Source organism: Vanellus vanellus, assembly GCF_965231255.1.
Source record: "Vanellus vanellus genome assembly, chromosome: 7".
In the NCBI taxonomy this organism is placed as follows: domain Eukaryota; kingdom Metazoa; phylum Chordata; class Aves; order Charadriiformes; family Charadriidae; genus Vanellus; species Vanellus vanellus.
In genome coordinates this window covers 4,453,873-4,465,335 of record NC_138912.1, presented here as the reverse complement: position 1 = coordinate 4,465,335, position 11,463 = coordinate 4,453,873, and the positions used below count along the sequence as shown (strand labels likewise).

The 11,463-nt window shown below is 49.7% G+C and overlaps 1 protein-coding gene across 1 annotated transcript in view; it reads left to right on the top strand.

Moving 5' to 3' along the window:
- Nucleotides 1-218: 218 nt before the first annotated feature.
- ZRANB1 (zinc finger RANBP2-type containing 1) overlaps nt 219-11,463 on the top strand; it is a 69,451-nt gene continuing 58,206 nt past the window's right edge. The window contains exons 1-2 of the mRNA XM_082486122.1: nt 219-577; nt 1,719-1,842. The gene's annotated coding sequence lies outside the window, so the exon portion shown is untranslated. The remainder of the gene's footprint in view (nt 578-1,718; nt 1,843-11,463) is intronic.

Genomic DNA, 11,463 nt, shown 5'->3' with positions numbered 1-11,463 from the left:
AACGGCTGCAAAGACGGAGAGCTGGGATGCGCGGGAGAGGTGCCCAAGGAAAAGCCGGTTGGGTCCTTGCTGGGTGCTGACTGCCGAGGGTGCACGGAGCCGAGCGTGGCCGTGGCGTGACGTGGCAGCCGCCGGCAGCATCTGCCAGCTTATCTCCCGGCGAAATGCAATGTGCTGTTTACCATCTGTAAAGCATTAAATGACCTATCCCCTATTTAAATCAGAGGCTGTCTTGACAACTGCTGTCTGCAGCGCAGCTTTGGCTGTCTTCCCTTGGGGGGAGGCTGGAGGAGTGCAAAGCGTATTAGTGGAGAAGATTCACTGGTAAAATTGGAGGAGGGTTTTTTTAAAATGGAACAACTTCAGTTTTGAAAAAAATGTTTAAAACTGTTGGCATCATTTATTCACTAAAAATCCCGGCTGTAGTCTTTGCTTTATTTTCTACATTTTAATAAGTTCTTCGGAAAACATTTCACTCAGTGAACCTGACTGGGGTGAGTGGATAAGTGTTTTGAACACCAGGGAATGGGATCGATATGAAGACGGAAGGTCGGCTGCTGGCCGCAGCCGGGAGAAGGTAAGGTTCCTCTATCGCTTTGCTTATGTCTGATGGAAGAGATATGCACTCCCTCTTCACATTTGTTTCTAGAATGTGTCCTGGCTGTTTCTGACTTCATAACTAGAAGGATGGATGAGCTACTGAGACCTTGGGTAGCTTCACTCAGTCTCTTCTTGGAGCTCCTTATTTTTCATGTACTGACTTGTACTGTCCCATTGCAGTTGGACTAGATGATCGTTGTAGGTCCTTTCCAAATGAAATATTCCATTCTGTTCCATTCCGATGTCAGGGGGTGATCTAGTTGAAGATGTCCCTGCTCATCACAGGGGATTTGGACTAGATGACCTTTAAAGGTCCCTTCCAACCCAAACCATTCTGTGATTCTCTGACTTGGCTTTACTGAGCTGCCAAATGAGCACAGCATGAAACGGCGTGCCCAGGCGTCTTGTAACGGTCCATATCAGCCCAGTGGGCTCCACTCGAGTGCCTGGTGGAACAGAAAGGACAGACTGTGAAGTGCAGAGCCTTTGGAGATATGCCACGTGCAGCAGGATCAGGGCGCAAGAAGCAGCTAAAGCAAAGGAGAGAGAGACCTTCAAACAGGTGAAACGCTCATCGTTGCCACTGGCAACATCTCTTGATTGCACAGTGTTTGATAAGATGTGGGAAGTTAAGGAGGAGGTTGCTTCATCCATCTAACGCTACCGTAGGATGTGAACGCGTCTACTATCCATTTTCAATTGAGCTCATTATAGAATCTAAATTGGCTATTGATCATAGATTTTCTATTTAAACCATTTTTGTGAAAAAAGCCTTTTCAGTCCAAAGTGAACCTTTCCTGCCATATTTTCAGGTTAATCAAGAATTCTCATCCTTTATGAAAAATAATCATAAAGCACATGTTCCCTCTTTTAATGCAGTTCTCTCTCACTTGGAAACCTTCCCCATGCCTTCTCTTTTCCAAAGCAAAATAATTAAAATAAATAATAAAAAGAATTAAAATCAGAGGTTGATTTGCATCCCAACGTAGCTATGTTTTTAATGTTAACTGAATAGCTAATTTTACCATGCGAACATCGTAACACATTTTCTTCTTTTTTTTTTTTTTTCCTTAAACAGAACAGACATTACAGTAAAATCTTTTTTCGCCTTTTAACAGATTTGGTCAGCTTCCTGTGCGCTGGGGTGGTGCCGCCCTCCTGGATTTGCCGTGGGAGCCGAGCACTGAGCTTATTCTGCCCAGCGCATCGTTGCCCCCGTCCCGATTTCTCCGCTCAGCACGGGTAAGAATCAGCACTCGGTTGGAGGTGAGGGTTTTAGTGCATCACCCCCTGCTCGCTGCAGCTCCAGCAGCTCAGCCCGTCTCCCTACCACACTTTTCCCCACCCCCAGAAAGGGGAAAATAATGCTGTGCCGTACACAAGCATTAATATTTTAAAGTGGGTTGAAGTTAAAAGGTGTTGCGTGGATCTGATCTGTGCTACGGAAGGTCAGCAGAAGCTTTAGGATGAGGATGGAGTAATAGTACTTTAAAAAATAATTATGGTTTATTCTTTCCAAATCCAATTATTTTCCGGAAGAACAGCAAGTAGTTTTAGTGTAATGGCCATGGAAGTCGATCACAAGACATGCAAACCCTGCGTGACTCACAACGTTTGCATTAGCCCTAATGCTTTCTCTCTTCAGCGTTTAGATTTCTGCTTGCAAAATAATTTCTAGTAAGCTCCGCAATGCATAAATATTAAACCACGTAATCAGATGATTCCCTACATGTTACTTTTTCCTTTCACCCACGGATGATTTTTACTCGCAGCAGTGGCGCAGCATGCCGTGCAGCCAAACCCAGGCCACGCAGCCCTGGGCCATTTGTCCCGTGTCACCCATGTAATGTAATTCTGTGGCTTGGACATCACCTCCTGCGTGGCACCCGTTCTGCCAGCTGATTGTTTTTGTTTTCAGATAAATTCTCAGGCACGGACAAAGCAGCTGCCTCTTTGTTGCCATGCAGAAAGATTGCCTATTTGATCGACTCGCGCCTATATGGTGTGCCATAGGGTTGGGTGGAAGTGATTTAGTGCGCTTTCTTCTGCTCGTTGCTACATAGCAGGTATCGGCATGATGGTAAGGTTCGATATCCAGGCCGAGCCATGCAGTTCCACACGGGCACTGGATGCTTACCTGGCTAAATGTGCCCCGAGCGTGCAAACCCCACTCCTGTTGAGTGGCTCCATCTCTGCTTTTACCCTCTGAATGAAGAGGCAGTCCTGGGACGGCGAGCGCCGCTGCTATTCGATATCAGTTTGTTGGAACACGTTGCCCATCGTCTTATTGAATGCACTGCATTATTCATCAGAGAGATTAAAAAATGGAGTAGCTATTGTTGGTCCCATTTAAACTCTCAGTTCCTGCAGCATTGAAAGGAGTGGTCATTACCTGTCTCCTCTTTCAGGGTAGATCCAATTTGCCGGGATGCATGTTTCCCAGGAAGCCCCGTAGGACTCCTCAGAGCCAGGATGATTTATTTATAGGAATGACCTTAGCGCCACTTTGAAGATTCTTCTGCTGACATTTGTGCGCTGCATAGTGTTTGTGGCAAGAAATTCTCTATATTTCCAATTCCCCTTTCAAAAAGTTGGGGTTTTTTTTGCAATCTGTTTTATGGTTCGTAAAACTCTGGAGTAAACCATTGGCCAGAGTTACAGCTCGGATGCCTCTGTGGCTCGCTCAGACAGCTTGTTTGTTTTCCGTGCCCGTGTTTTCACGTTCCCCCTCCGGACGTGAAGCCCAGCACTGCTGATCTACTGCACCCAGCAGCAGCGCTGTGTTTCCCTGCTGGCTGCTCCCCTGCAGCAGCGCCACAGCATCCCACAAACCCCAAAAAGACGTAGAGGTCCCCTTCCCTTGCGCTGCTGCCCAGCTGTGTTTCCAGAAGTATTTTCACCAATTAAGCTGCAAACATCTCTAGGGACACCGAGCATGACCCAAACTTGCGATGCCTGTTCTGGCTTTGACCGAAGCAGGGTAATAAAGGGCAGTTGTGTGACCCATGGGCTGGGCCCCGCAAACCTCCGGGGATGTTCTTGACGAGCAGGAGTCTCTGTGCTTATCTGGGCAATGTGACTGTCCTGTTTTGTGTCCTGTTTATAAACAGCCGGGCTGGGCTGACCCAGAAGGGTTTTGTTTGTACCCGTGGTGCGCCGGTCTGTGAAGGGCTTTAAATAGCTACTGGTGATTATTTTAGGATTCTGAACAGGGAAAGAGCTGGTAAAGGTCTTTGGAAAAGGTCTGATTAACGCAGAGGGAGAGAGCGGGGAGCCGGGCGAGGGAGGCGTGGATGCAGCGGGACGCACGGCTCCCCTCGCGCGAAGGGACGTGCCGTGCCGTGCCGTGCCGTGCCGTTAAATGATGTTTCTGACCACTGCTGTGTATTTGGTAGAGACAAACTTATGGCTGATTTTTCTGCTGAAGCTATTAAACTTCCTCAGTTTGGGATCTCTGTGAGTGAACCACATATCCCCTTCAGGTGGGTAAGAGCAGAGAGAGGAATAAATTACCCTAAAACTCATCACTGAGTCACTGCCGTGGCAGGGATTACACTTCGCCAGCCGATGCCCACCTCACCCCCCTGCCAGGTGCTCCTTCTCAGGAATCACGTCAGCATTAAATGTCCTCAGGTGTCTGACAGACGTGGCGCGGTGTCTCTCTCAGACCCTGCACTGACCCCCTCTGTCTGGGCTGAGCCTCCCAAATGCCACAGGAGGCCACCCAAACAGTCCTTGCACCTTGCCTGCCCTTCCCTGGGCCCATCAGACATCCAGCCCGCTGCTGCTTCAGCCGAGAAACACAGACGAAAATATCAAAATCCCTCACAGCAGGATGGGAGAGTCAAGTAGATGCAATGTTTCAAACTGCAGCTGCAGGGAAACACCGAGCACGAGGCAGGGATGGTGGATCCCATCGGTTCTGCGTGGAAATACACTCCTGCATAGAATAATAGAATTATAGAATAGTTTAGGTTGGAAGGGATGTGAAAAATCATCTAGTTTCAAACCCCCTGCCATGGGCAGGTTCCACTAGACGAGGTTGCTCCAAGCCCCGTCCAACCTGGCCTTGACCACCTCCAGGGATGGGGCAGCCACAGCTTCTCCGGGCAACCTGGGCCAGGGGCTCATCACCCTCAGAGTGAAAAATTTCTTCCTAATATCTCATCTAAATCTCTCCTCTTCCAGTTTGAAACCATTCCTCCTCATCCTATCACTATGTGCCCTTGTAAAAAGCTCTTCAGCTTTCTTGTAGGCGCCCTTTAGATACTGGAAAGCTGCTATAACGTCTCCCCGGAGCCTTCTCTTCTCCAGGCTGTACAACCCCAACTCTCTCAGCCTGTCCTCACAGCAGAGGTGCTCCAGCCCTCTGGTCATCAACACAGCCAACCTCTTAAAACGCAGCTGGCTTCATGCAGGGAAAAAGTTGATCTCTGCAGAGAAAAGCCTTAAAAATATTCCTGGAAATACCTGTGTTTTATTCGTAGGGGGGAAAAGTGGTACAGCCGAGGGAGAGCAGAGCAGAAGGATGCCGGGGCAGCAGGAAGACTTTACCAATGGGTCTAGCGGGCGACACAGGTACCCCGAGGACAGGCAGCAGCAGGCAGGGCTGGGCTCGGACCTGGCAGCCGTGTGGCTTTTGCTGATGCTGATGGTCATTCGGGCTGCTGGCCCGAGGAAACGCAGAGCTACAGCCTTCATCTGTTCACAGCGAGTTTATTTGCTGCCCTCATGAGAGCCAGGTTATTTTCTAGCCTGATTTCCCAAGGAAACCCTACTGCCTGCCGGTCGCCGGGCTCACTGCTCACCTCGGGTGGCTTCTGGACATGCTGCCCACTTCGGGTGGCTGATGGGCAGGGAGATGCTCAAACCGCGGGCAGTTCCCAGCAGTTTTGTGAAAGTCGGGGATGGGTGAAGGCAAATGGCCGTAGCACCACCTGGGAAGGATGCGGACATGCCTTGTCTGTCCATCTGCTGCCGCACGCCCGTGGACGGATCCAGCCCGAGCAGCGGGTGCTCCCAGCCCCGGGCCAGTGCATGCAACAGAGCAAGCAATGGCATTTGTGTGACCACCACTAGTGCCATCTATAAGCCCAAACCCAGGCTGTTGCCTGTTTATACGTGCATCGCTGATCCCTCTTCCCTGGGAGAAAAACTACTGAGCTGCAGTTTGGAGCAGGGGTGGGAGTTATGTGACAAACTGTAATCTGAAATCTCTCAAGTCCAGGGGAGAGCAGTCCTTTTAAAGTATTGAACTGATGGCGGTTCCAAGCTGGGACATCATGTGCCGTTGGGGAATGGAAATTCGGTCATGCAAAACAGCTAAACATAACAACGGCTAAAAGAGAGCCTATTTTGTGGAAGAAAATAGGGAGGCTGACCCTATAAATTTGTTCTCTGCATGTTCTGCATGAGGTTTTTGGAAACACCCATTTACGCAAAGCAAAGGTTAACCCCTGGTTGGAAGAATCCCTAAAACGCTTCTCTGCTCCAGGTCTCCCCAGTGCCTCTGCGTGGTTAAGGGTTAAACCCGGAACCCCATCTCCTGCCTTTAAAATCAGGTAAATTGGACTTGGGAATCTGCCTTTAAGCTCTTCATCAGGGGACAGCTTCCAGCCTATTTCTGAGAGCTTCTGGTAAAGTATGTGACTTGGGAAAATTTTTATTACTGAAAACCTGAAAGTGAATCTCTTCCCCAGTTTGATTTACAGAAAATATCAAAGTATTAATTGTGACCTTGACCACGCACGTAGCTGATGGGGTAAACAAGGGAAGATTATCTCACATCTGACTTGCCAGGGGTTGCGGTGACCTACCACGAGGTTTGTTTTAGCATTTTGCTTTTCACACGTCGTAATTCTTGCAAAGCGGTACCTGTACTTAAGAAAACAGAGTCACAGAAGCACCCATCCACAAACATAAATATATCACGGAAACCCCCTCTGTAAGACATGGTTCCCAGCTTCATGCAGAGCAGAAATCTCTATAAACTGTGCTCATTTACAGTCTCACGTGGGGTTCCCATAGGGTTCCTCACCTATATACAGAAGAGAGGGGAATTTTCCTCCTAGTAACAAATACTCGTCATTTTAGCTTCTGGTCACCACAAACACTTATCGAATATTTTTTAACAAATTTTGACTTTTCTGTTCCAGGCCTCCACGTTTCTTCCCCTTGTGCTGACTTCTTGTGTCTACGTATGATCCATTTAATCTTTCCCCAAAGAGTCTAGGGAATTAGATTAACGAGGCAAATTAATAAACTGTTGTAGCCGTGAGACCTCATACACTCTACTTACCAAGTAAAATACGTCATCCTTCACTCAGAGGTCCAGAAAAAGTTGATATGGAACAAATTTTGCCGTCCTCAGTGTTATGTGGCTACTGCCAAACAGGGACTTGCTGGCTCTGCCCTGGGTGCCGAGGCAGTGGACGGCCGTGGGGAGCTCTGCCAGGGCTCAGGCATCGAGGTGCGTCTGCTGCTCTGAAAGCGTTCCAGGGAAACGCACCATATAGCTGGAGATGTTATCACAGACCATTGTAACTCAACAACAATAAGGCAATTAGAGTTTGGGTCTGAGCCTACGGCCCTTGGAAGGATGGACCTCGCCTTTATGGGGACTAACAACAAGGTTTGGCTCCTCTGTTGTGCCTTTATCCATCAGTCTCAAAATGACTTATCCTCCCACAGCCTCGGTAAGGTGAGTCTGGGGCTGTGCACCCTTCTCTGAGGTTTGAGGTCTTCATCATCAGGCAGATGTGTGCAGAGGGAGGTCAGAGGGTTACCCTCCCGTAGTTTCCCTGCCGAGGGTGTTTTTGTACTTCAGCAAGAAGCGCACCCAGAATGTGCAGAGCGTCAGTTGGAGAGCGGCAGCTACCTGCACTCTCCCAGCACCTCCAGTTCTTTGGTTGGGCTAAGGTGGAGTTTGATCGGTGTGGTGCAGCGAGCTTTGCCTCCAGCAGACGTGTCTGTGCACCGAAGTGTGTGCCTCGGCGCAGCCGCAGTGGGATGCTGCGTGCTCTGGACAAGCTCATGCTCTAAGACGGGGATGCAGACTATGTATCTGATATTGATCTTTGTTTAATATAATATATTAAGCGATTTAAACAGCAAGCAACTGGCAGCGCTCTTTGGCAGGCAGCGTACGCTCTTGGGAGCATCATTCGCTGCCTTCTGCTGTGCCCAGCCCCTGCCCCCCCCTCTCTGCCAGCAGCTTCGGGGAGCGGGATAGAAAGCCGAGAGGGACTGCGAGGGCAGGCGGGCAGCAGGGACCCTGCTGAGCCCCCCCCCCAAACTGGATTTCTCTGAGCAGCTAGGGGCTGGAAGATCCCTTTTTTCATAGTAATATTGCCTTTTATGGTGAGCTTTTTCCTCTGGGGTGGGGTGCAGAGGGGACACCAGGGCAGGCTGTACTCACAGGCAGCTGCTTTTGCTGTCCAAGGCCAGGAACGCTAAAGGATAAGGGAGTGCACAAATCCAGATGAGATTTGGCTTTTAAGGGAGGTGAGACGGAGCGGGGCCTCCCGTCTGCCCCATTCAGGACGGTCTCAGCAAACCCAAAGGCTCCCGACGATGATGGCAGTGGTGCCGTCCTCCCGATTCACCCAGTTCTCTGCTGGCACAGGACGTGGAGGTCGGCACCTCAGGAACCTGGAGGTGGCGACGAAGTGACCGCCATCAACTCCTTGTCCCGGTGCTGGCGGCAGAGGCGTCTGCCTTTTGCCAGGACACACGGAGCACCCGCTGGGAAGTGGTGGCCCCGGCTGTGGTTTAGGCAGACCCTAAAGCTTCACCCATCCAAGCTGCAGAGAGAGGTGTTTGTCTCACCAGGGGTAGTAATTTCTGAGCATCCCCTCATCTGGGAACGCCACCTTCATTAGGGAGAAGCCCAAGCACCTAAAAGCATCCTGAAAAGGGAGCAGAACGGATCGCTGCCTGAGGCCCTGGCAGGTTGGGGGCTGAACGCCTTCCCAAATTCCTTTACGAGTAGAATTTTCTCCTTGTTTATGTCAGTTTTGCCATGCGTAATCTGTTTGGCCTGCCTGGAGGAGCAGCGGGGCACTAATTAATTAATGATCACAGGAATGACTCACTTTCCTTGTGCCCTCCTGTGGCATCTTTTTTGTCACAGTAGGAAGCAGGAGCGCAGCCCCTGTTCCAGGCTGCTCTGGCCTGGCTCCTAGGTAAGGAGGCCAGCAAAATACGAATTTACAGTGCCCGTGCAGTGTTTGCCGCTTGCCCGATGTCACCACAGAAGAGCAGCGTGGGCGTGAGCTCGCCCCACAAATAGCCATTCTTCACTCACTGCTCCTGAGGAAAGCTGGAAACGCTGAGATTTTAATAGCATCGGGATTAATGCTGTCTGCTTAAACGAAGAAGACAATAGCTCTGTAATTAGTGTGACTTCCTAAACAAAAATGGGGAAGCTGTTTGCCCTGCTGCTCAGGGAAAGAGCTCAGCCTGCTCCCCCAAAATACAAAGTCTTGCAGAAGGTCCGTCGCTTGTAGGAAGGCTGCCGCAGTCTGTGTGTGGGCATGGGGCATCCCGAAGGGTGGGAAACCTTGCAGGGGGCTAAAATTCTGCCCCCCGCCCACATGCTGCTGTATAGCGAGAACGCAGAGCTTACATCACATTGAGGACAAAATAAAATTCATCCACCTGGTCTGGAACAGGAGAGAGCTGAGGTTGCCCCTGCAAGGATCACACTGGCTCACGCGAACTCTCCTGCGCGGTGAGTACAGCGGAGAAGGGATGATGGAGGGGGAGAATCCAGCACCATCCTGTGGAGGGGCAAATTATATTTGTGGGTGGGCAACGAGTTATTTGTTGTGGGCAGATCAGAGGGAAGGGCTCTGAGATCATCTCAGCTGCCAATCGTCAGACGTGGCTGAATTCTCCATTGCCCAGCCAAGGCTTGGTCATACCCTCTCATGACAGCTTGGAGTCTGTTATTATTGTTTATTACCACATTGGCACAGGATCGCAGGTCCCGTCCTTACAGCTCTGCCTGCAGCTAGCAGAAGCATGAGGAATGCAGGATTCAGGAACCATTGTTGCCATTAGAAATCCTATAGGAAAAAAAGCCTCTGAACCCAAACCCCCCAACCACTAATGTCACTGTGCCAAAAAAAAAAAAAAAAAAAAAAATGTATTTTTTAACCGAAGGGGAAGATTTCCATGTAATTTAGCAGGGAAAAACAGACTGAGGAGTGGCTGACCGAGCCCCTCAGAGTTCCACTGTACATTCCTTTTTCATGCTACGCTGTGCAAATGTAAGATTAAACATCACACAGCTTTCTTTGGCCCCTGGCCAGGCAAAGGTGAGAAAATTTTTTATAGAGATCTTTATCCATCTAGCATGTATCAGTTTAGCCAAGAAGGATGTGAGCACTGCAGAGAAACTGATGCCCAATAAAAAAAAAACAAACAACCCTATGATGTACTCACTTATTTTCCTAAGGATATTGCTGAGGAGCTTCAGATGAACCAGACCCAGATAATGCGATAAAGATCTCAGCAAACACCATGAGGTGAAAGCTAAACTGGATGTTTACTTTCCTCCCACTTACGTTTGTGATCTTTAGCTCGAAACAGAGACTCAGTTCCCTATTTGTTTAATGGGAGATGAGAAAACATTTCAGGATACAGAAGTCTATATTCTGCCAATTCATACTATAAACAGACAAAATATTTCCTGGGGTTGATTTGTAAAGAACAGCTGTGCTTTAAGATGCTGTAGGTATCTTTCCCTCAAACTAATTTGATCAGGACTTAAAAAAACCCACCAAAACCAACACAAACCCCACAAAATAAATACTCAACAATTCAAGCAGATACTGCAGCTGCTGGGTAAGGAAGGCTTGAGTTATGAAAATGGGGAAATTGCTACTCTACAGGAAGATGCAAGCTAAATATTTACCAAGCTGTTTGGCGAGGTAGACACGCTGGAGGGGAGGGATGCCATCCAGAGGGACCTGGACAGGCTGGAGAGGTGGGCCCAAGCCAACCTCATGCAGTTCAACAAGGCCGAGTGCAAGGTCCTACATCTGGGTCGGGGCAATCCCAAGCACAAATCCAGGTTTGGCAGGGAATGGCTGGAGAGCAGCCCTGAGGAGAAGGACCTGGGGGTGCTGATCGACGAGAAGCTCAACATGAGCCAGCAGTGTACGATCGCAGCCCAGAAGGCCAACCGTATCCTGGGCTGCATCAGAAGAAGTATGGCCAGCAGGTCAAAGGAGGTGATTCTGCCCCTCTACTCCACTCTGGTGAGACCCCACCTGGAGTACTGCGTCCAGCTCTGGAGTCCCCAACATAGGAAAGACATGGACCTGTTGGAGCAGGTCCAGAGGAGGGCTGTGAAGAAGATCAGAGGGCCGGAGCATCTCTCCTATGAGGAGAGGCTGAAAGAGTTGGGGCTGTTCAGCCTGGAGAAGAGAAGGCTCCAGGGAGACCTTATTGCAGCCTTCCAATTCCTAAAAGGGGCCTACAGGAGAGCTGGGGAAGGACTTTTTACTAGGGCATGTAGCGATAGGATGAGGGGGAATGGCTTTAAACTGGAAGAGGGCAGGTTCAGATTAAACATTAGGAAGAAGTTTTTCACTGTGAGGGTGGTGAGGCACTGGCGCAGGTTGCCCAGAGAGGCTGTTGAGGCCCCATCCCTGGAGGTGTTCAAGTCCAGGCTGGACGTGGCCTTGTGCAACCTGGTCTAGTGGGAGGTGTCCCTGCCTATGGCAGGGGGGTTGGAACTCGGTGATCTTCAAGGTCCTTTCCAACCTAAACCATTCTATGATTTCCTCTGGTGTGGGAAGTGTTGACAGGGCAATGGAGAAAAACAGAGCACCCAAGGAAATGGGTACCACGAGG